Source organism: Pituophis catenifer, unplaced genomic scaffold (genome assembly GCF_029215685.1).
Source record: "Pituophis catenifer annectens isolate HBS135680 unplaced genomic scaffold, rPitCat1.0.hap2 SCAF_12, whole genome shotgun sequence".
Taxonomy (NCBI): domain Eukaryota; kingdom Metazoa; phylum Chordata; class Lepidosauria; order Squamata; family Colubridae; genus Pituophis; species Pituophis catenifer.
In genome coordinates, this window is record NW_027256892.1 from 26,674,045 (window position 1) to 26,699,538 (window position 25,494).

The following is a 25,494-nucleotide window of genomic DNA, read 5'->3' on the forward strand; positions in this document are numbered from 1 at the left end:
GTGGCATTCCTGGGGTGCCTTATCTTGCCTTGGTAGCTTCTTCTAATTGTCTGTCTAGACAATTCTGTTTCATTCCTGTCATCTCACACAACCAGAGAGGGGAGGGGAAGGGAAGGGAGGAGAGGGAAAGGGAGAGGGAGAGGGAGAGGGAGAAAGAGAGTGCTGAAATATTCACCTTGCTCTGATGTGGAAAACAGAAGGCAAACCTACCATGACAAAGGAATGATTGACACAGAGGAATTAATTTAAGTGCAGACCCAATTTCTTAGCAAATTAAGATAAATTGAAGAAAGCTACATTTAAATCAAATTAAGAAAGGGGCTAGGCTAGGGCAAAAAGGAGAGTGGTAGACAAATGCACCTTTAAGCTTGCCTGAGGAAACGATGTACCCCCCCCCCTCCATGCCTGCTGGTTAACATTTATTTAATACCACCAGGTTGCTAATTATGGTCACTCATTCCCACAAGCAAATATATATATATATGACTTCAGTCAGCCCAACCTTTTTCCGTGGGAAGAAGGGCTACAATGTCTACAGGAGGGGGAAATGGAGGTAACACCCCCCCCCATCAGAATTGGAAGGAAAGTTTAATTCCCAGGGATTCCACAGAGCTAAGGTGTCAGTTCCATCTTCATCCAAATTTGTCCAAAATGGGTTCTCAGCATAACTGTTTCCGGAGGTGAGGTTCAGAATGCTTTCTATCAAGTTGTAAATGAATATTTTAGGCTAAAATATTGGGAGAGCCGGCATTTGGATGCAGATATTCCCATGCTCCAAGTCTAACCACAAACCACAAACCCCGACCCAAAGCCAGAGCAGCCCCTCGAGGGCAGAAACCTCACTTGCCCCTTGGATGCCCCTTCAAAGAGCCTCTCACTCCCTTTCTTCTTCCCTGCCTTAATTTCGCATCACAGTCCGAGGGAGATGTGAAAATTAGATCTAATAATGAATGATTACAACTTTCAAGTAAAGTCTAGTTGGTTGACTAATCAATTTGGTTAAGTGAAAATCCATAGCAAATGAGTCAGCCGTAGTACAACATTTCTCCATCCAATTTAAATTAAAATCACCAACCATAATAATTTCGCAATTACTCTCCAAGCAGGCGCTGGGGACTTGACCCTGGAGAAGAGAAATTTCAAGGACCGTCGAAGAGGGCAGAGAGCGTCCGAAATGTCATGGAAGTGGGGCTGCGCTTTGGAAGCCTACACAAGGCACAAGAAGTGCAGAAAGAGTTTGACGGGATGCAAAATTACTGGACATGGGGCCTCTGTGCTGCCTTGAGTTGTGTCCATGTGAATTTAGTAAATTTATTGTTTATTTATTGGATTTCTTTATTGTTCCAGGCTTGTGTGCTGACTCACTCCTGCCTGGCTCCACAATGCGTCTGGGGAATCTTTGGCCCTCCACGTTATTCCCCAAGGTCATGAGTCTGGGGAAAGGCAGGGATGGATGACCTCCAAGGGCAGGGATCGGTTGCTTTCCCCATCAAGAAAGAGGAGGCAGATGTTGTGTGAAGCCTAAACGACATGATGGGTAATGGAACTCTGTGCCTCGTTTAACCTCTAGAATTGTGTGGAGGAATTTCACCCACACTTCCTTTGTCCCTGAAGAATATATACTATAAGAGCCTCCAAGCAAGGTCCAGCATTCTGGATCCCAGAGGGGCAGCCCAATGCATGTGGGGAGCTCACACACCCGGCCTGCTATTTCAGGTCTGCTGCCTCTTCCCAGGAGCAAGGATGGGGCTCCAAGACTGAGCACGATTGGCAGCTGGGACCTCCGTGAATTTGCTTGGGCAGTGCAGACCAAACCAAATGGATGGTGACCATCCCATCTGGGAGCAGCAGATTACATCATCATTTGAACATGTGTTTGCAGAGGAAACCCCTCTTTTCCTCATTCCTGAATCTCCCTGCACTTAGTTCTCCCCCTGTGAAAGTCGGAGGTTCTTGTTTACCTTTTGCACACCTGTACTCGGTTGTCTAAACCCCCAGGCATTCTTGTCATGTGCTCCCCTCCCTGCCTTCCTCTGGTTGTGGAGAGGTGCCTGCTCTTGGTAGAAGACGAGCAGGTGCAAAGAGCCTATGCAGAAAAGAGCCTGGGCCTCTCTGGTACTGGCACCATCTGCAAAATGTGCTTCTCCATCACGCTCTGCAACAAAATGTGCTGGACGAGGATGGAGGTTTCGTTTCGCAGCCCCAAAAAAGGCACAGCCCAATAAGGCGCATCAGGAACGCTGTTTGGAAAAGCACAGCTTCATCAGATTAGTTGGACTTTAAGGCGCCCAATCTGTGGTCCCTGATTGGCTGGGATTATGCTCACTCTGAAGCAGCTGCAAAAAAGCCTGAAAGAACAAATCAGCAGAGCAATTGGGTGAGGAGAGCTGAGGTTTTTCTGGATACTTGAAAATCAACTTTCTGAGTCAAGAGTATTATAGAAAATGTTGGCGCATTTTCTATAATACTATAATGTTGAACTGTCCTGGCAGTTCTGGTTGCTGCCAGAGGGTGGAGTTAGATGGAGCCCTAGAGATGCCCCCTCCCACTGCAGATACTGCAATGAGTAGAGCAGGAGGTCAAATGGGCCTTTGGCCAGAGAAAGAGGGCAGGCCTAGCAAGAAGCAACTCCCTCATAGCACGACTGCCTCAGAACATCCCTCCCTCCTTCCTTCCTTCGTTCCTTCCTTCCTTCCTTCCTTCCTTCCTTCCTTTCTCCCTCCCTCCCTCCCTCCTTCTTTCCTTCCTTCCTCCTTCTAACTATCCCAGTAAGACTTTTCTGAGTCAAGTGGACATATTATTTCCTTGGCAACAGCAAGGAAGAGATTTGCTGCTGCTTATTCTGGGATGTCGGGAGGTTTTCCAGCCTAGTCTACTTTTCCTGGTGGATACACATTCAAGCGTTGGCCCCCCAGCCCCGTTTATCTTCTCAAGGCCAGCCAGGGTTGACAAGGTATCCTGGCATAAGTCCCCAAACTGCCCCTCTCTTTGTTAAATCTTCCTCAACATAGAACCGTGAGCTGTTTTTGACACGTAATTAACCTACAGCAGTAAAATCCGGGCACCCAGTTTGAGCATTTGCAGGTGGGAGAAGACGGCCGGGCCCACTAAAAGCCAACGGTGCCCATGAACCGAGCCAGAAGCTTTTAGCAGAAGCCATCGTCCCTGCCTGAAATCAATGCCTTCTCACTCCCCCCGAGCTGTTTTGTTTGGGTTTACTTTTACATTTCAAACACACAAGACACTTTTAACAAAGCAGGAGCAGGCAGCCCACTGCACACCTTCCCTGCCCTCGCTGAAATTACTGGAAGTTAATTTCCAAAGCAGGTCACTTGTCTTGGAATCGATGCCTATCAACTCAGATCAATAGCTGCTCTCGGCAGACGGGCGAAGGTACCTAAGCGATGGCCTTCACTCGATTATATTTGTATCCAAATCTTGACAGTTTCCAACGAGTCAGTGCATTTCAGCAGCTGCCACGGCTTTTTTTTTTTCATTTAAAAATATGTTTGCAGATCAAAAGTGTTCCCTCCTGTGGAGCTCACTGGTTTTCCTGATGCTCCTATGCGCAGGAAGTGTGTCCACATGCCGCATTGGGGCTCTTGGAACACTTGCACTGCGGACGGAGCTTGTGAAACACGGACACCCCCTGCTGGGTCTCCCTTCCTCCCTCACAGACAGAGGGATGGGGAGCTAGAGAGGCTTCAGGGAGCTGAGCAGGACCTCTCCGAGGGTGGCCGGAAGCCAGTCTGCCCCCCACATGGGCTCCCCAGAGCTGGATAAGGGGGAGAGAGCCAGCCTTTCCCAGAAAGCCTTCTCCAGGGGAGGAGCCAGCTTGGGAAGAGTCCTCCTTGCAGCTGGGGGGCAGGGGGGGAAATGGACAGGCCCACTGACCCTAGACTCTGCGCACGCTGCTAAAATCCCAGGCACTCTCAGAAGAAATAACCTCTCACAAGTTATTAAGCCAGGGGATGTCTGTATTTGAACGTTAGGTTGATTTATTAATTTGGAGCCCAGCCACCTGGGAACGGTTGCTTTGTGTTTTAGGATCATCACCCTCCCAGGCAAGAGCCCTGCTGGATTCTGCTCAGGAGTGATGCAAATGATCCTAGACGCAGCTTCTTAGGATCTCCAGCAATTACACTTCCCCTACAGCTCCCGGACAAGCAAATCTCCACCGAGAAAGCAGCCTTTTGTTATCCAATAAGTTGCAGAGAACTGGAATTTGTGTAGAGAGGAAGGAAGGATAGAATCTGCAGAAAGGCTGCCCCAGAGAAGCACTGATGGGGCAGCCAGACACAGAGAACATAGAATAAGAGAGTTGAAAGGGACCTCGGAGGTCTTCTAGCTCAACCCCTGCCCCCCCCCCCGAACAGGAGACCCTATACCATTTCAGACCAATGGCTGTCCAGTCTCTTTTTGAAAGTCTTCAGTGATGGAGCACCCACAACTCTGAAAACAAGTTATGCCACTGGTTAATTGTTGTCAGTGTTGGGAAATTTCTCCTTAGTTCTAGGTTGCTTCTCTCCTGGATTAGTTTCCCTCCATTGCTTCTTGTCCTGCCCTCAGGTGCTTTGGAGAATAAGTTGACCCCCCCCCTCTTCTTTGTGGCAGCCCCTCAAATATTGGAAGATGGCTATCATGTCACGCCTAGTCCTTCTCTTCACTAGACTAGCCATACCCAAATCCTGCAACTATTCTTCGTATGTTTTAGTCTCCAGTTCCCTAATCGTCTTGGTTGCTCTTCTCTGCACTCTTTCCAGAATCTCAACATGGTTTTTATATAGGGGTGGACAAGAAAGGGTTCAGTATTCCTAGTGTGGCCTTAACAAGGAGAAGCTCTTTCAACACTTCTGATGCCCCTGAATTTGGCAAGGAAGAGGAGCTGATTGGTTTCCATAGATGCCCTCTGCCCTTTCTTTCGCCAGTCCAGCTCCATAAATTCCCATTTAAGCTCCAAGGTTTATTTCTATTTAATTATTCTGGACAGTTCCTCACTTTATCATAATCGCTAGGTCACGTGCAGTTTGTAAATTAGATTAAGGAAGGTAGCAACACTCTGGAAACCAAAGAGAAGCTATGACTGGTTCCAAGTGGCTGGACAGCCATGGGGCTCCTTGAGCTCCTGAGAAGCTCTTCTCAGGATGTCACAACTGAGCACCCCTGCAGGGCCGCCCTTCCAGGAGCTTTTCACACTTTCAGTTGCCATTTTCCCATCAGCATAAGCAGACAAGCCATCTCTGACTTTCAGATTATTCCAAAGTTTAGGGTTAAATAACTCAGGTTCATCATGGGAAGAATCCTGCTGTTTGAAGTTGATGGATCCCAAACTTAGACCACCCTCCAGAAGGGTGAAGATCAAGACGCAGGGCCTATTTGCTCCAGAGCCCAGAGAAGGCAACATGAATTTCAGGCGGTTCTTTCCATTCTGGGCAACTGAAGGCAGGAGCTGTTCAGTGGGTCATTAAAAGGGGCCATTTTGGCCATGGATTTCAGTCCCTTCATCAATGCAAGAATCCAGATAAAGCATCTGTGACAGGAGCCTGTCAAGTTTCCACCTGAGCACCTTCAGTAAGGGAAAGCTAAAGCATAACTGAAAGCAATTGAAAAATAAAAGTAAAAAGGAATAAATCCTAGTCACAGTTTTAAATCACACTGGCGTTCTCCAGTCATGGTGGGATGGCTACGTCCAAGAATTTCAACTCTCCATGGACAATGATTGGCTGGGAACTCCAAACACCAGATTCCCAAGGCCTTCAGAGGCCACCCGGCTGGAGAAGACCAGTGCAGATGATGTCAAGGTTCATTGGGTGGCCAAAGTTTAGGGCTGATATAATCTCTCCCCAGCTGTCACATTCAGACGAGAGCGATTGGCTGCGTTTTGTAAGGTAGGAAAGGAAAATAGCCCTGTATTCCCTTTTCTTCCTTTCGCTGGTACCACCAACGTGGTAGATGTGTGATCAGGATCTGACAGGAGGCAGACAGTTTTCCGATTTTTCTCTTATTTTATTTAGAAACAAAGACAGAAATATGCACTTTGGATATCAGCCAAGCTTTATCAGAGTAGACAAGTCGTTTCACTCTTCCCCAGCTTCAATCTTGCTTCTTGTTTGCTCTCTCTTGTGGGCTTTTCCCATTTCCCGATGATATCCAGCACAGTCTGAAATAAAAGTGCCAAAGGAATCTGCTCTCTCCCTCTCTCTCTCCTTCCCTCTCTCTCTCCCTCCCTCCCTCTCCCTCCCTCTCTCCCTCTCCCTCCCCCTCTCTTTCTCTCCCTCTCTCTCTCCCTCCCTCCCTCCCTCCCCCTCTCTCTGCATGTGTGTGCATTTGTGTGTGTGTATTTATTCTTAAAACATTCAAAGGAAGCAAATCTGAACACAGAATGATATACACTTGCTGGAGAAGCATTCCAAATATTTGGGGCCCTCAGTCCCTAACTCCTAGTTCTAGCCTTTTTTTTTTTTTTTTTACACTGAGCTCATTTTTGTTAGGCGAGACCCCCCCCCTTTTTTTTTTTCCTCCTCCCTCCTCTTCCATCCTAGCCAACCCTTAGGTTATCTGGCTCTCTTCCTCCTCTGTGTTTGTGTTTGTCTTCAGATACTTCAGTTCATTTTCTTCCAGGCTCAGCCAACAGTCCTGAAGTCCTCGTGAGCCTCAGCTGCTTATCAGTTTTAGCTTTTGCAGCCAACTGTGCTCTGGATGGAAACCAACATGCCACAGTCCATTGTCCACAGCAATTACAGCTGTCTGGTGCTTTTTAGCTTTGGGGACACCTGGGTTGCCAAGCCAGCTCCTCCACAGATCAACCTTTTCTCTCCAGGACCTCTTCTCGATCTGGGAAGTTTAGAGACTTTGCCCCTTGATGCTTCCGTTATTCCTCCTAAGAGAAGCCAAAGGATCTTCCATTGCTAAGAGAGCAGAGCTCAAAGTTAGCAGAGAGAGTTTGCTTGGCTATTCTCCCTCCTTACAATCCCCCTGGGCTAACTCAGGTCTGTGGATCTGTGTCTAGTCACCCCCCAAAACGTGGCGGGCTGCTATCTTGTCACAAGCACAGCGCACATATGCCACTTGGATGGCAAACTGCACCAAACTGCAGGCGCGGCAAACTCCTCTGAGTCTCGTGTGTTAAGCAAAGGGCTGGCTAAGCCAGGCTTCAATTTCAGATTTAATGGGTGTCACATCATTCAAACCCCATGATTTAAAGAATCACGCATGTCAGGGTCTCTTTGGAAAAACAAGAGGGAAAGGAGCAAGAAGGAAGGAAAGTACAGACACAATAAACATCACGGCTTTTAAGGCCTTTTTTTTTTAAAAAAAAAAAAACCTCTTTGTGGAGATTTTAATACTTTGCATGATGACAAGCAACCTTTATTGTTACACAGAGAGAGGGGGGGAGGGGTTCTGAGAACAGAGACAGAGCCTCCAGCAAAGCAATCAGATGCAATTTGGGAACAATGCCTCTGGAAATTATCAAAGATTTCAGCCTCAATTTTTCCCATTAAATGAAGATGGGATGCCAAGATGAAAGGGCAGAGAGGGGAAGGGGAGGAGGGTTGCCCAGATCCATGCTGAGCAACCTGAAAGAGGTCGCTCAAAATCCAGGAAATGGGGAGTCCCATCGCTGCTGAAAGAGGCAGAGGTAAACCTTGCATTTGAAGGAAATCCTGCGTAGAGCTTCTGGGTGAAACGTGACCCAGATGGGAAGGGGAAACACAGCAAAAATGATGAGGACTCAAGCTGAAGGAATAACATTTCTTCAAGAAAGTTTGAAATGCTCTATTGTTGTAATTTTTGGCAAAATGCGAAGTCTGTTGCTTGAAGGCCATCCTGACTCTGCTGATTGAACATGAATGCTTTATGCCTGGTGTTCCTTAGCTGACTGCTGAGCACGGACCCCTCTGCATGGACCCCTCTCCGGTCAAGGGCAGCAATGCCCAGAGGTGCGTCTTCCTTTCTAGCACCAGAGGGCAGGCTGGCAAGTATGAGCTGGTTTGGAACCTTGGATGGATTGCAAGCTGACTGACAAGCTGAAAACTGAAGGGGAGATCTAGAGAAAATGGAAGCCAGCTCCGATAGCCCATGAGGGAGGAGGCGCAGAGAACGTTAGCTTGAATCCATGGGGAGGGCAGCAGAGAAAAGTCCAAGCTGAGGACAAGAGGAGGCTGGAATGAGGAATGCAAAATATAATAAGAATCCGAGGGACTCAGGTGAGGGCAGTTATGTCCAATACCAGAGGTCTGCTCTGTGGGGAAGCAGAAGTGGGGAGCAAAAGAAGATAAACCTGCTTGGTCCCTTCTGTGTGTCTGTCTTCTCTCAGAAGACCCTTCCTGTTGCAACTGAAGAAGGAATGGAACGGAAGAAATGGCAAGGACCCGACTTCCTTGCAATTTTAGAGAAATTCAAGCTTTAGTGCCAGACAAATTGCATTGCAAGAAGTGATTCTGGGGCTTCTCAGTGTAATTTTTGAAAACTCCTGGAGAACTGGAAAATGGGAGAAGTGCAAGCATAGCTTCACTATCTGAAAGCAGCAAGGAGGAGGGACGGGGAATCTGCAGAGCGTCGAACTTAATATTTATGCCGGTCAGGGTCGAACAAGGATGTTAAGCATCTTGTCTGCAAGGCATTTAAAAATGTATAGATGATGAGGAGCCAGCATGGCTCTGTCAGAAACGAGAGAGCTCAGACTCATCTTGTTTGCAGCGCGTACCTTGATCTCCATGTTCCTTGAGAATTTTTAGGATGTCTTGTAGATGAGGTAGATTATGTAAACTGGACGGTACTGAAGTCTTGTCGTTTTGCGACTGGTTGAGGGGCCACACCCAACGCATGCACAGGAAAGGCTCTACATCACCTCGGAGGAAATCCTGACCGGGCGCAGACCTGCCACTCCGGGCTGCCCTTTCAGGAAGCGCTCCTGCTGGACAGCTCCACATTGCCTGGGGCGCCTTCGGAGAGGCCGGTCAAGAGACGCTGCAGCCACCCTCGCAGCCCGCTCACCCACCCGGACAGTTGCCTGTAGCGCCCAAAGGTTTGTAAGTGCAAATCCCCTCCTGGGAAGTCCTTGGCTTCCCCATATGTAACATTTGAGGATCTTTTCCCCGTGGATTGGGGTCATCTCCCAATGGGCAGTAACTGAGGAAACTGAGGAAGGCCAGACAAGGAACAATGGATGGAAACTGATCAAGGAGAAATTCAACCTGGAAATAAGGAGGAATTTCCTGACAGTGAGAACAATCAACCCATGGAACAGAAGTTGCCTTCGGAAGTTGTGGGAGCTTCATTGCTGGAGGCTTTCAAGAAAAGACTGGACAACCATCTGTCAGAAATGGTGTCGGGGTCTCCTGCTTGGGCTGGGGGGTTGGACTAGATGACCTACAAGGTCCCCAACTCTGTTGTTCTGTTAAATGCCACTGAGAATGAGAAGCTGGGAGTTCTGGAGCCGAGCTCTCTGAGCGCTGTTTGGATTTGGATTTTTGAAGGTGGCTTGCCATTACCTGCTTCCGAGGGCTGAAACAGAGTGACTCACCCAAGGTCACCCGGTTGCCTCATGCCTACGGCAGCGTTAAAACTCACTGTTTTTAGCCTGATGCTTTAACCACTATGCCACACTGGCTCTCAGCCTGGGCTTAGGATCTGAAATTTCAGCTCCAGAACTCCAGAGTCCTTAGTTTGAATCCTGCTCTGAATCAGATGATGCAACACAAGTTCTGTCCATCTCTCTCTCTCACACACACACACACACACACACACACACATCGCTGTTTACCAGTTCCAGGATCTCATTATAAAATTAGCTGCTGGGCTCTGAGCTGAAAGTGCTCCCCAGAACCATTCATTAGCTGTCAAATCAAACTGGGGAGGGGGGGGAGAAATTATTTTTATAATTAATTTAATTATTATTGCATCACCACTGTTTTGTGCTGCTTAAATGAATGTCTTGCCCCACTGCCCCTCTCCGCCCTGCCTGCTCATCTTCCCCGGGATGCCTCCTCAATTCATTTCCAGTTGGATGCAAAACAAAACAGCAAGGAAATCATATTGGTGCTGACTAATTAAAGTTCCAATTGTTGTCACCCATTAGACGGTACATATTTTAATTATCCTGTGAGTTTGTGTCTTCTCCATGCTACCAGCCTCTCTCAAAACAGAAGGTGCTGGATGAAATTAGCCCCTTCTCCAGTAAGCATTTTGGAGTTACCATGGCAACTGTGAGAAGTGAAAGGGTTTGAGGTTTTCCTGCCCTCACCTCGTTTCGGCAGTGAAGTTTACAAGGCTCAGGATCTGCACAAACGTCCCCCCAGTGAGCCCAAGTCCCAGCCCCACAGCCAGACCTGCGGCCAATGAATTTCCACACCCCTGCCCTGAATCTGCCCCTTGCCCTTCTTGCCTCGTTCTTCCTGATGGGCAGGGGAGGCTGAAGAGAAAAGCTAATATGCCCAAAGACCAGGCAGGGCTCTTGGACTCGGTTTCTTTGGCTCAAAGAGGTCTCACCTGCCTGTCGCAGCTTTCCTTCCCCAGGAAACCTGCTGCTTCCTGCAGCAACGTTGTCCTGATCCTTTTAGGGAGATAGGAGAGGACCGGAGGCCAGGCCAGGCCTTCCCAGGGGCTCCCTGCAAGCTGGGTTTGCATCTCCTGTTCACCACTTTAGCCAGGAAGGAATGGGAGGAGGGAGGGAGGGAGACACTTGGGGATAAGCATCTACAGAATAAAATTCTGGCTAAATGGAATCCTGTTTTCAGCTCAGCCCTCGGCAGCTTCCTAAAGGATGTGCTGAGACCTGGACCCAGCGTTGACTTCCCTGCTCTTCGTAAGCAAAGAAGACATAGGAGCTGCACAAAGAATCAAGTTGACAACTACAGTTTGGAATTGAAATCTCCTCTAGCAGCACATGAAATGTTCATCTCTGTAGCTTCCAGTGAGATTTTTTTGCCAGTAAAAATGAATTTGCCATTTATTGTCCCAGTGAACGGGGGGGGGGGGGGGGGGAGAGAGAGATTGGTGGTCTGTTATCCAAACTCTGAATGAGAATTTAACACCTCTTTAAACATTTAAACTCTGAGTCCCTGGAGGTTACTCCGATTTCAGGGAGAATTGGGCAGCCTGGCCTGCCTGTGTCTGGCCTGCAGCTACTGAAGAGTGCGTATTTCAGGGCGTTTGTTGTGTTAATGGCAACATTGCCGACTCCTCTGGCCCCCACTTTTCATCTCCTTCTTCCAGATTAGCATACCTTGTCATACAAAAGCAAACATTTGGCAACTGTTGTTGGTCTGCACACTTTCATGGCTCCCAGTTTGGGAGAACCGATCAAGCTTGGATTGTTTGTCTCGCAGCTCCACACAAAGGAAGCGTTTTGATCAACGGTTTTCACCGTTTTCTCCGTTCTGGCAACTGAATTTATAATCTCCCCCATCCCGTCCTCGGTGGATTCCTGAAAGCGGTTTTGCAACCCACCCTCCCACCCACCGATATGAAAACCAGCGAATTTCAATCAAATTTCTGAAAAGCAGCAAACAGTTGCTACTCCCTCGTGTTCCTCTTTGCCTGCTTCAGTCCAGAGTTGGTGGAGTTTATTTGTCACATCTAAGGCTGATTTCCTTCCTTTCAGCGGCTTTGAAGATAATTGAAGGTGCCTGCATTGTCTGCCTGTGCATGTTGCCATTAAAAGAAAGCAGTGCTGGGATCGATGTCTCTTCGTTAATGCTGCTCCTCTCGGCCTCGGAGGCCGTACAACGGAGGGCGGGAATGACTGGATCAGCAAATTGTCGCAGGCCGACTGTTTGGTTAATCGGGCACCTGTCCCCTTGATAACGCACGTCAGGTGGAATGGTGGAGGCCAAATGAAATATTTAATAGGAAATTTTGCAAAACTGGCATTTCCCTCTCCTCCCACCCAATAAATAAGTAAGGCAAGAGAACGGGAAGCAAAACTGCCTCTCCCCAGAACGCCAGCCTCTCGGCTGCCAAAGGACCCAGCTACTGACCCGGGGCAGGGCACACTGACCCCCCTTTCTCTCTGAAGGAGGGGTCACAGGGGGGGCAAAGACAGCTCATGGCTGTTATGCTCATGCCAAGTTAGGAGCAAGAAGGCCTAACCCCCTCGCATGTCTTGCTTGGCCCAGCACCTGCCAGCTTTGTTGACCAGGAGAGCTGCATGACACCCCCTCCATCTCAAAAGCTCCTCAGATGGAGCAGTCGAGAGGGCTGTGGGGGACCAGCCCTTTCTTCCCATTTGGCCCTGCCTGGACTGGAAGGAGGAGATGCCACCCAGAGCCCCAGGCCTCTTGCCCAGTGGCAGCCAAAAGACCGAGGGCCATGGGAGCCGACTGGGCAAAAGAGGGTCCCATCACCATGGCCTCAGGTGGAGGCACAGAAACCTTCAGAATGGAGCTACTGCGAGGGCAGAGGGCCCATCTCAAAATGAGTGGGAGGGCAACGTGGTAATTCCAATTAGCAGCCCTGCTTGAAGCTGCGATGGGACTGCTAGGTTGGGCATTGAATGCAGAGGTGGTCTACTTTTCGGCCTTCACCTCCTGCAGCGCCCATCCCATCAGATGTGGTATCACCAGCAGACTGAGCCATCTCCTGCAACCTGAATCAGGAGACCGCCTTGGGTAGGAGGGTGAGGGAGGCTTCTGTAAGAGGGTTACCGGACTCCGACTCTGGCACAACAAGACATCTCAATGGCTTTCACCCAGGGCAGGCTGGATATTCACCTGCCTCCCTTGGCCCTTCTTTGTCCAGGGATTGAGCAACTTCATCTTCTCATCACTTCCATAAACATTTTTGGAAAAGCACTTAGAAACTGGTCACTTCACTCAAGGAGGGCTGGGTTGTAATGGTTGATCCTGGTCCTTTTACAAGAAAGCTCCCTCTTTAAGGAAGCTGTCAGCTGGAAGGAGGTCTTTCCCCCTCCATCCCCTTTCCTGTATCTGCACTGGAAGCTCTTGGAAACTTCAGACTGCAAATCTGTCACAAGGGAGATTGAGTCGCTCACTGTTGGCCAAGCCCTACCTCTATAGAATAAAGAACATAGACAATTTTAAGTGTTTTGTGAACATTAATAACATAGAATAAGATGAGTTAAAATTCAACTTGTAACACTTGATGTTGCAAGCCAATGCTTGAGCATGCGTGGAGTACCTGGTGGTTTGGAGAACATGCAACTGAATGCCCGGCAGAAAGCAAGAGCATCTGTCCATGTTTTTGCTGGTTGTCCTCTTGTCTTCTCTGCAATTCGTCTTTGGTGTGTTTGCTTTCATTCTCTGACACACATGTTCACTGCTAAAACATTAATGACACTTCTGAGTTTCTTTGGCACCAGTGACTTTAATTGCATAATTTTTTTAAAAGTATTGAATTTGTCTCTGATTCTTGGGGGCTTTTAGGAATATAATTAGCCTTCACACCACTTTTGTACTTGCTGAGTCCTTTAATCTAGGCATACAAGGACAACCGTGTACCTGTCAGGACCAGCTAGGTATCCATCTGGAAGGAGTTGGGTCAGGAACCACTGGAATTAAATGTTGAGGCATCCAAAGGAGCTCCCTTGCATATAAGCCCAGGACAGCCTGCCCTGCTTCCCTCCGCCTTCCTCCTTCAAATCACCAGTTCCCCTTGCAGGATCTTTTCCCCAGGAGAACCAGCTAAGCCTGTCAGAATGAAATGTCACAGGAGTGTGATGAATTGCCAGACAACCCAATCCGCTCCTCTCACAGCCAAAGCTTTTCAGGAGACTTTTAACCAGTGCTAAAATTTTGTGTGGCACTTTGAAGACCGTCCAATTTATTGCCCTGGAAGCTTTGACAGAGCAGGACATATTTCAACAGGAGCATCTCTTGAGGCAACTCCCACCAAAGGACTCCTTGGGTTGATAAAGACATCACACGATCCTTTGTTGTTTTAAGCAAAGCTCCAGCTAAATCCCATTGGGGGAATCCTGAAGGAAGTCTTAGAGAGAAGCCGTCTGAGAGCTTCCACACGGGGGGGGGGAGAGTTGGGTTGACCGAGAAGGGGTTCATTGGCTTGACACCTTAGGAGCCTTATCAGAAGACTCTGCTTCAGCAAGTCCTAGTTGCCCTGGAGAAGTTGAGTCTTCTCTGAGTATCAGAAGCCATAGGAATTGCACCACCACAACCTTATTTTCTGCTGCTCCTGCTTCCTGTACACAACAGGCCACGTTCAACCAGGCTGACGCTTCCGGAATTGCTCTTCGCCTGGGTGCCTGCATTTGCTGACAGTATTTGAAAAGGCTGCTTCTGTTGGAGCCTCTTTGGACTCCGCTGTTATTTCGGCTGGCGGTGAATAAACATTGCAGAGAAAGGTTGGCAACCATTTCTCCAAGCTCTCCCATTCAAACCTATCCTTTTCCTGGGTGCCTGTTAGCTCCTGCATCTGAGTCCCTGGCCTGCACCTCGTAGAGCCAGGCTCAGCTCAGAGCCCAAAACGCTGCCTCCATTCCGGTTGACTTTAGTCAAACCCGACGGATTTGAATTTATCTGCCAAGATGACTCCTGGGGAAGAGCACTCATCTCTGCTATTTATAAACCAAAGACGGGTATGTAAATACATTCCCATTCAATATTTATGAAGCCCTGGCTGAGGCCTGTTGTAAGATGTGACGGGACATGTTGGAAGATCAATGACGAGAGAAGAGAGAGAGACTGTATCGTGTTTGCTGGATCTCTTGGAAGGATCCTGGACTGAACCGAGCTTCCTCTTGCCAGCAGCTCTGCCTTCCTGGCAGCAGCCCTCAGCTTCAGAGCTTTCACCCACCGAGGAGTGCTCCTTCCCCTGTTTCTATTCCTGGGCATCAGTGGTGGGTTCCTCCCAGTTCGGCCCGGTTCTGCCGAGCCGGTAGCGGTAATGATATGACGTCACCGAACCAGTTGCTGCCGGTCAATAAAGCAACAAGAAATAACTTGGGCTACGTCCATGCACTGTGGGATTCTTTTATGCTTGGATGGATCCTGTATGTTCCATGGGTGGAAAGCCAGGGCAGTTCCCACCCATCCAGCACTATCCCATGCATTTATTTAACATCCAGCTGAGATCTTCCTAAGCTCAGGCACTGTGGCCAAAGCAGGGAGCTGGCCAAGCTGGGCGATTGCTCTGATTCTCTGGAATCAAGCTGGGGGCTCTCGGCTCACATGGTCTGGCTCACTGTAGTTCTCCTCATTACCCCCTCCTGCATTCAGTCCAGAGACCCTTGATGATCTCTCTCCAGGGTCTTCTCTTCCACTGAGATGGCTGCAGAGGAGAAAACAAGAGCAACTCAGAAGAAATTACTTGCCAGGGAGGTTTTGCCAGGCGATGCAGGACACAGGGGATGCCCCCATTTCTGTAAAGCCCCTTCATTTTAAGGTTCCCAGAAATAAACCTCCCTCCATTTCAAGCTACCTCAAACAAGACTATCAATGGTGCTCCTCCCGCCTGCTGTTCTGCTGTGCTAAAAAAACAAGATTGATTGTAAGTTTATGTTGCAAATGTACATCATTATTTCAGCACATTAATGCAGTGTCTTTTGGTGCAAATTGATGTTCTTTTTATGATGTTGTTTTGGGACCTGAATAATTGAATTGATTCTTAATTTCAAAGACCCCGTAGGAAATAGGAGAGGAGCTAGTAAACTGCAGGACAATTTCTATGGATCTGTAAGCATTTCTGCAGATGCACCCTTGCACAAAGCCACAGACCCAGCCCACTTCCAGGGAGCGATGGGATCTGAAAAGGGAAGACAGCTGCGTGGTTGACTCCAAAGTGCCCGAGCTGACCACAAAGGCGAGTCATAGCTCCATGTGCCCCACATCCCGGGGAAGCCAACCAGTGGGGGTCCCTCCTGCTTTTCCTACCAGCAATCAGTCTCCAGCAGCCCCTCCCAGGAATCTAAAGCCTTCTCAGAGTCAGTATAACTCCTGGCCTTCCTCCCATCTGCACCTGAATCGATTGGGCTTCTTAAGTGGCCATGCTAAGCCTTCTAAGCCAGCAGCCATCACTACAAGAGCAGCTTATCTGCTCAAAGCCCCACCTGGGTGCCTAAAACTATCCGAAAGGTGGAGTGGATGGCAGGCGGTGCTTTTTTGCCCCATCCAATAGGGGAGAAGGCAAAGGCCCCAGAAGACCCAGGAGGTCAAGAACAAGAGCCCGGAGTCAGATGGGACCCTCTTCTCAGATGCAACCATGGGAATCTTTATGGGAGAGCATTAAATCTATTCCACGTATTAGCAAAATTAGTACAAAACATTTAGCCTTGGTATATTGCTTCAGTTTCTATTGCTAAAATGGATCATTTGTTTTCTAAAAGTTACTGGAAATGTAATGTTCAACAATTTTGGGAAACAGTTTGTATTAGAATGAAATAAATTTTAAAAGTTGAATTCCCAGTTCAACCTGCCATATTTTTGTTACATTATTATTAAAACATAAATTCCCAAGCATGCTAAAGTAGTTGGGTATATGCTATCCAGCAGGATATTACAATCTTCTGCCTGGGAAATGCTGCTTGATTCCTTCCATTGGGGGGTGGGGGCTGACCCACCTTGTGGGAGGGAGGATGCGCCAAGGGCTGGAATAGCTTCCAATCTTAAAAGTAAACTTGAAGTAGGATGCATTTCTAATTGGAAATCATCCTTGAACCCTCGTCCAAAATCTGGTGTTTTCTACATATAGAGTCCCTACAGTAGTCTAACTTCTTGGGATAATCCAAGATGAACACATTCTCATTACTGATTCAATTTATTATAGCATATTATTTCAGTCAGTGATTTATGTTATGTTGACAAGGGTTCCTAATGTATATGTTTAAAGCTTAATAGTATCAATCAATCAATCAATTTTATTTACGGGCAAAAGGCCCCTAAGCCTTAATAGTGATTCCTAGCTTTTTAAATGACATATTTTATAATTCATAGGTAAGTAATGATACTTTGGAAAAATGTAGATTTAGAAAACCCTATTTGTATTTTACTACCTGTTCCTTACTTTTTATTGTATTTAAAAATGTCTTTAAAAAGGAAAAGGAGGGAGGGAGGGAGGGAGGCTTCTTCACAGCACCTCTTTTCCAGCCTCACCAGCCCTCAGAGGCGAGATGGGGCTGCAGCGTCCTGGATTAGATGGTTCCTAGTAAAATAGTGAGTTTCTTCCCAAATGCTCAGGCAAGAATCAAGCAGCCTTGGTTGAGAGGCTCCTGGGATAGCATAGCCAAAGGAAGTGAACAGGGCAATTTTTGGGTCCCCAGGGAGAATCCTAAGCAAGACAAAAGGGTGCTCTCTTTCCTGGGGATTTTCAATGCAAACACTTCCTTGGGATTTGTACGGGGGGGGGGGGTAGACAATGAATACCTGAAGGAACAGATGAGCAAATGCCGCCGTCTGCGCTTCTGAGCTGCAATTGTATTGCAGGGCCTGCAGAATGACTACTGGAGGATTGTCCGATGTGCTCCTGGCTTAAGGCTGACTAGAAACCTGCAAGGACCGTCAGAAGGGGATGTCTGTCACCATTATCTGCAAAGGCACGGGGGCTTCTTTGTCCCTGCTGTGGGATGCTGTTATCCAAGAGCTGACTTGAGCATCTACCCCGCCTGTCACAACATTGAGCAGACCACAGGCAGCTGTTAGGACAACAGAAGCAGTTGCCATAGCAAGCTCATTGCCCGGGGCCAAAACACAGGCAGATGTTCTGGCTCTTGCAGCCGTGGCCGTGGACAGGAATTGCTAGGGTAGGCAAGCGCTGCCTCTTCTCCTGGAAAGGCCCGTGATGCCCCCCACCCCCCAAGATCAGCCCGAGGACTGCCTTTGGCCTTCCAAGTCCCAAGCAGCCCAGCTCTCAGCTCCCAGCCCTCCTTCTCTGCTACGTTCCTATCATCTGTTTCAGGAGCCTTCTCGACAGAGAAAGAGAGAGAGAGAGAACCAATATGGGTACCAACCATCAAGGCCAATTCTCAGGAACAGCCTCCCGTTTGTACATAGTCAGTTGCAAAGGCCAAAGGAATCACTCATATTTTTAGCACTCCTGGAATAGGTGAATAATATGATCCTTTTAACATTTTAGGGTTGCTTTTTTTTCCGTGCATATTAATTGCATAAAACTTCATTGATTTCTTTGGTGCTAGAAGCTTCCTGAAGTTAATGACTTTATTTGCCTGCTGCTCTGTTATACACGGTAGTTTAGAGGTCATTTTTTAGAGCCTTTTTTTTTTCACAGCCCTATCGCAACTTGTTCTAAAAAAGATAATATGTAATAAACTGCACTGAGGTCATCAATCAAATATTGTCGGATCCTAACCGCTGTTTCTTGTTCAGAGTCCCGTGCCATAAAATACTAAACGCTGTTGCATGCAACGCCATAGGGAGCAGCCATGCATTTCAGCCGCTCTGTCACATTTTTCATTTCTATAGGAAGCCGAACGGGGCGACGGATGCCAACGGTGGCTGCACAAGGATTTCAAGGCCATCTGGAGAATTTTTATCATGACAATTTGTAGAGGAGAATTGGAAGAGGCTGATTTATACCCACTTCTGCTGATCCTCTTCCAGAAAGCATCCAAGCTGGAGGGCACTGATTGCAGCCAAGGGTGGAGTTGGGCGTCCTTTTGCTCTATTTCTGCTGCCTCCCAGTTACACAACCACGCAGCCTCGCAAATACACTGGATGTGAAAAATTAATTCCCGTTTGGCCTTACCACAGGTTTCCTCCCAGGGGGAAGGGCTCCTCATCAGGAGTTGCTCTGCCTCTGCTTCTCTACAGGGTGACAGACATTGAGCCAAAGACCCCAGCCCTCCCTCCCGCCATCACAATCGCTTTCTTAGCCGGCCACTTCAATCGTTCTAATTATTCCAGAAACACCCCATTAACTTCCCCGATGGAACCAGCAGAGGGGAAGATCCTGGGCTCTGTGGCACCTCCTACCCTTGGCACCACCTCAAGGGACCCCACGCAGGGCTGGGACAGGTGGGGAGCCAGGCAGGGCTCTGGGCCGAGGTTAGGCACTCCGATTTCATTACAAAGGCCTTGATTGCCCCGGATTGATTTAACAAAGGTCTGCTTGTTGCAGGGAATGCTGAAAGACACAGGGAATCAAAGTTATGGAGAAAATAAAGAGAAATAGAAATGCCACAAGGGAGTTGTGAAGCTCACCTGGCCATCTGGTGGAGTGGAGTGTCATACGCTCAGGCCCCCAGGCCCAGAGGAGCTCTGCCAGGCATGCAAAATTGTGATGATGATGATGATTAACAAAATGCCTGTCATCATGATTGGTGGGCAGTGTTTGGATCGAGGCATCGCTGGTGGTCTCACACAGATCTGAATTTTGGAAGCAGAGGTGGCAGCCGTGCTGTTTGTCAAGAAACACAGAAGGAGGAAGGAGAGAGGGGTATTTTGCCCCCCAAAGATATTATTACACACACACACACATAAGGGTCTCCCTTTCCCACTTCAAAGGACTGCTTGACAGCTACTTTCTCCTCGATAGAGTTTCCATCTGAGAACCCCCTTGAGCCCTCCAGCTGTTCATTCTCAGGTCAGCAAACCCACTCATAAGCCCTGGGTTGACCGTCCAGCCTGCCAAAAGTTGAGTTCTGTGTTTAATAGAGGACGTTGTTGTTTCTTTCTCCTCGTCTTCTGGGCTCAATTATATTTATCAGGACTTCAGGACTGCCAAGGTAGAAATAACCACACCCTGACAAGAAAGTCCAGCAACCTGAGAGGAGGCCTTTGACCTCGCCACTGTGCCAAGGTTAGCTAAGAAAAACAAGCCTCCCGTTCTTCAGACAGACTGCATGTCTCCCATGTACCAATCAAGGCCTGCTTCTTCTGAAGGAACGGGGATCATCGCATGCAGAATTATGCACAGCCACTGGAATCCATTACCTCGCTTGTGGTCTCTTTCACAATGGCTGAGGGCATCTGACAAGCAAAGCAGCAGTCAAATTCCTGCCAGTGCTTGGCTAAAACACAGAGTTGGAAGGGACCTTAGAGGTCTTCTAGCCCAACCTCCCACTTAAGCAGGAAACCCTATAGTACCATTTCAGACAAGTGGTTGTCCAATCTCTTCTTGAAAACCTCCGGGACTCTCGGAAGATGACATCTTCTGGATCCAGATTTCTCTCTCCCAGCTAGGACAGTTTTCCACAGTCTCAGATTCTGCCCCTTCCTCCTTCTGACGCTTCGCTTATTTCTTCTGAAACTGACATTGCAGATGAAAGCTGTTCTACCAAGTAGGCCCTTTTCAAACCATTTATAATTAAACTTATTAAGAAAATAGGTTCAGTTGTTAGATAATGCTTTGCATTAAGGTTGTTTTCCTTTCTTCTTTTGCTCTGCCATTTTCCAAACACAGAGATTTTATCTGATGATCTCACTTATTGTTTAAAATAGTCCTCTACAGTTGCTGAAATATAATTTATGTTCTTAGGATTTTCACTAAATTTTCTAGATTAGGTTTAGGCAGACTTTAGTCAAGGAAGGCGGACAAGAAAATCCTTTAAAAGAGCTGATGTGCTCAGAACACTCTGGGGATCTTAAGATACTTGCAGTTTACTCATCTCAATTTTCTCCAACACACCAACCCTTCAAGCTAGGTTCATACCGCCTTTGAGGTTAAAATGCGGCAGTGTGAACTTGCCAGATTTGTCCCAATTGCATCTTGGGGGCTTGGAGAAAAGAGACCCGATTGCAGGGAAAGTCAGCCTTCACCAAATGTCATTCCAAGGCTAAAAAGCCGATGCAAGATCCAGAAGATTCCTGTAGGCCAAGCCAGCCATGAAGACCAAAGCAAGAAGCCCTCCAGAAAGAGCAGGCAGTTGAGGTTTGATGGCCTGGGAGGTCTTAATCCTCCTTCTGCTCCAGGCAACCCCAGAATAGCTGGGCTGAGGGGAGGAATCAGATCCCTCGCCTGAAAGAAAGCAGGAGAAAAGCCGGGCTCTGCAGTGCGCAGGCTGGAGAAGCCAAAGATGGCCGCTGGACAGCGCAACCACCAACCCTTCTCTAAGGGCTGCTGATGTTCAGTAGAACATCTGAACACCACAGCAAGATGGAAGTGGCCCAAAGAGGAGGCAGTGCTGAAGATCCAGGGGTTCCTGGGACAGCTCAAGCTTCTTTTCCAGTCTGCTTTCTCTTTCTCACTAAGCCTTCGGCAAAGTCACAGTTTCTCAGGGCTGCAATCCCAATGGAGAAACACAGCAGGAGAGCAATTAAATATCATTAGGAATAAATGTGTCACTCCTCCAATTAATTAGTCCCCTTTTTCTTTAAAAAATAAATAAAGTAGGTACATTTTCCAGAATGCTGCAAAATAGAATAAAAATAAGCTACGTTTGAGAGAAGAACTCTGTGGCCTCTGGATTTCACCCAAGTGTGAATGTCAACTTTTTCCTTAGCACTACCTAATAGTGCCTGGGCACTACTGCACTGCTCCTCTCACTGCCACTAAGTAGCTGCTCTGAGTGGTAGATCTCGTGGATTTAGGGCAGCAATTAGCCTCAGTCCTAGGGGAGACAACCATCGTTATGCACAAAGGTGTACGTTTTGGGCCTCCCTACTTAAAGATGCTGCAGTCCGTGCTCTGCTAATGGCTTCCCTCTCTACTTTAGCTTTGAACTCACGACCAGAAAAAGTCACCATGATATTAACTTTGTCATTTGATACATAAGGCTACCATAAATCATTTATTTCATTTCCTTGCCAAGGTCTTCATTTGTTGTGCTTTAAAGGAAGAGAAGGTGATTGCCGTCTGAAAGCAATAGTGATGGCAAAGAGCAAAGATCTGCAGAGCAGAAACAGCCTTTGTGGCCTACACACTGTATCTTTCTACCACACTGTGGCATTGGGAATTAGCTTTGCCTTAACACTCATGGATTATTTTTTATTTATTTATTTAGTTTGTCAAGCATTTATGAGAAAGCAAGTTTGAACTTAACATATAAACATATAAGTATGAAGATAACATATAAACTTATAAGTATAAACAGGTATAGGTATAAACATAAGAAATGAGTATGAATAAATGGGAACATTAGGACAGGGATGGTAGGCACGCTGGTGCACTTATGCATGCTCCCTTACAGGGGCGTGCATAAGTGAGGTCAGGACTGAAATCCAGCAGGTTCTGACAGGTTCTGGAGAACCGGTAGTGGACATTTTGAGTAGTTTGGAGAATCGGCAAATGCCACCTCTGGCTGGCCTCAGAGTGGGATGGGAATGGAGATTTTGCAGTATACTTGCCATGCCCACCAAGCCATGCCCACAGAACTAGTACTAAAAAAATCTGGATTTCATCACTGAGTGAGGTCCACGGTAGACAGTTTAAGGTTAAAGTTTTAGGGGTTTGAGGATGTAACAACAGAGTCAAGTAGTGCATTCCGGGCATTGACCACTCTGTTGCTAAAGTCATATTTTCTGCAATCAAGTTTGGAGTGGTTTACCTTGAGTTTGTATCTATTGTTTGCCCGTGTGTTATTGCAGTTGAAGCTGAAGTAGTCATTGACAGGTAGGACGATGTAGCAGACGATTTTGTGTACTAACCTTAGGTCAGACCATAGGCGGTGTAGTTCTAGGTTGTCCAGGCCCAAAATGCTGGTGGCATAAGGTATTCTATTGCGAGCAGAGGAGCGAAGGACTCTTCTCATGAAATACCTCTGGACTCGCTCAATTGTATTAATGTCCATTATACAGTGTGGATTCAGGCAGATGAGCTGTATTCGAGAATTGGTCTGGCAAAGATTTTGTATGCCCTGGTTTGCAGTACAATGTTACCGGAGAAGAAGCTTCACAAAATTAGGTTAACAACTCTTAATGCCTTTTTGGCGATGCTGTTACAATGAGCTCTGGAGCTTAGATCTTTTGCAATGAGTTTTGAAATGAAATGGATGCCACCACCTCATTTCTAGAAGGCTGCCAGTCCACTTGAGTGGCGGTGAAATAAATTGGTAAAGCGAAACCCACACAAGATAGTAAGGAAACTCTCAACTTAAACCTTGGGAAAATGCTGATTCATCCGATTAAGTCTTCTTGAAGCGGTTTTTCCATCTGAACATGCCTTTGCACATCAGAGAAAGAGAAGCCACTGAATCACCCACAGTAAAAAAAGGGATCTTCAGAGACTGCAGTAGGTTTAAATCCCTGGAAAGGAATTGGCCACCTCCACATCTGTGCAAGTCCTTAGAGACACAGAGGCTGGCAGGATCCAGAAGGAAGGTCGCTTGGCACCCTCTTCTGCCCACCGCCCAAAGGCTCCCCTCCCCACCTGCCCTAGGCACCAGAGCCTGTCATAAGGCCAGAGGCCCAGCGTTAGGTCTGCTGCGGGGGGCGGGGTCCACAGGGGCAGGGAGAGGGTTAAAAAACCAATTGTGGTGCTGAGGGTCACTTGATGGAGACCTGCCCTTTTTATGTGCATGTTAAAAAGGGTTGGACCTCAGTTGGGCCGCCTTCACTTTTTTTACCACCCCATGGATGCCCCAGCTGTACCTAGAGGTTGCTTCCTGTGTTGGGATGCCCATCTGCTGGATGCCCCCAGCAGAGAGACTGAGAGGCTTCTAGCCAGATATAATGTCATTCTTATTTACATACTTAATCATCCTGTCATCACTGTAATACATCCATAAAGGGAAAGATTGACAACGTTCAACTTAAAGAAATTTCAAATAAAACTGCCCTCTTTTCTCTTGCCTGGCTCATTGTACCCATGAGATTTAGTGCCTCTCACCCAATCGCCACATCCTGAGTTTGCCTGCCAGAGATTAAAGGGCTTCAAATATAACGGAGCAAGGAAGCATCAGGAGGCAGCCAAGCTCAAGAGATGGGCTCAGACACCGGACACATTCGACACAAAAGTTCTTCCAGGAAGAGGCCTCGTTCCCCTGGCTCTGTGGACACAGCAGAATTTCTTATCTTTGGAGTGCTTGCTTGATACCAAAGAGAGCAGCAAGAATATAAAAACTGGGACCAGGTCTCAAAAGGTCCGAGCTCCGGACCTAATCCAGTAGTAAAAACTCCAGGTGGGTGATAACTTGGGTTTATTAAGCCAGACTCATGAGCTCCAAAAAGCACTGGTCATGAAACAGATGCAATCCAGAATTAAAGCGCCTTCGCCTCCCAGCGCGTTTATATAGGCAAGCCACACGACCAGGATGTACTGAAGTTGCTCCCAACAAGGCAACTCACAAGCCAATATTCTGGCCCAGGTGTAGCATCCAAGGGGAAGTGGCACACCAATTTAACTAAAGCCCGTTCCTCCAGAACAATCACAATCTTGACTCCTGTAAGCCATGTTTGCATAGCTTACACAAGTCAAGATTGTGATTGTTCTATGTGCTATTATTTCTGTTTCTAACAATTCCTCACCAGCCTCCAGAATGTTCTTCGTTGGCTCATTGCCACTGAAGCCCCAGGCCTTGGTTTCTCAATCTCTCCACTCCACTACTTTGGTGTGATTTAGCACCCCCTCTTCACCCCTTTCCCTTATTAGAGATTTTTTTACATTTACCATCATAAATCCAGCTCACCATGACAATCCTGATCTTAGGGGTCTCCTTTAATTTGCCCAAAGTGGGTGACCTATACTCTGGTGTGAACCTTTGCACAATGTTGGAGCTGTTCCTCGGTCCCTTTGGCACTGTAAATCCAGCCTCCCTGTCTGACAAGGTCACAGCCTTGATGCTCTAATTGCACTTTATACTCTGTGAGAATTGACAATCCTGGCCCTGCAGCTCATTCACAAGGCTATGACTGTCCCTGTCCCTGAGGGAGGGGGGGGAGGGAGGGAGGGAGGAAGGAAGGAAGGAAGGAAGGAAGGAAGGAAGGAAGGAAGGAAGGAAGGAAGGAAGGAAGGAAGGACAGGAGGGAGGGAGGGAGGGAGGGAGGGAGGAAGGAAGGAAGGAAGGAAGTTCCAATTTCCCCTTTGTATATTTATATATCTGGATGAGTGCTTTTTCAAGAAGCATTATGCATGTTTACTCAGAAGTAAGGCCCACTTATTTACCAGGCAATCGTGCACAAAATTAAAGTCTCAGATATCTGCACCATAGGTCTACACATGCTTTAAGTGGCCAGGCACTTTTTGAAAAAGTTGTGTGGATACCCATTTTGTCGGAAGGTATTATAGAGGCAATCTGTTTCTTTTTTCTGGTGTTCTGGGTGGCCGTGGTGCATTTGTGGTCATCTGAATAATGTCTATGGGAGATTCTTTGTCATCCAGGTCATGGTTGTCCCAGAGGTACTTTTTCAAGAGGTAACTGGGCTTCTCTGGTTTTTCTTTGAAGACGTTTTGCTTCACATTCACTGAAGAAGCTTCTTGGATGAGAAATGAAACATCTTCAAAGAAAAACCAGAAAGTCCAGTTGCCTCTTGAAAAAGCACCTTTGGGTCATCTGAATAATGTTCTTACCCAGCTCCTCTTGTGGGAGGTTGGATTGTTCCTTTAGTAATGAAGCCCTGGCTTAGGACGGGTTGTTTTTCAATAACTTGAATTTCTAATTTGCCTCTGGTGATGAGGATATCCAGGAAG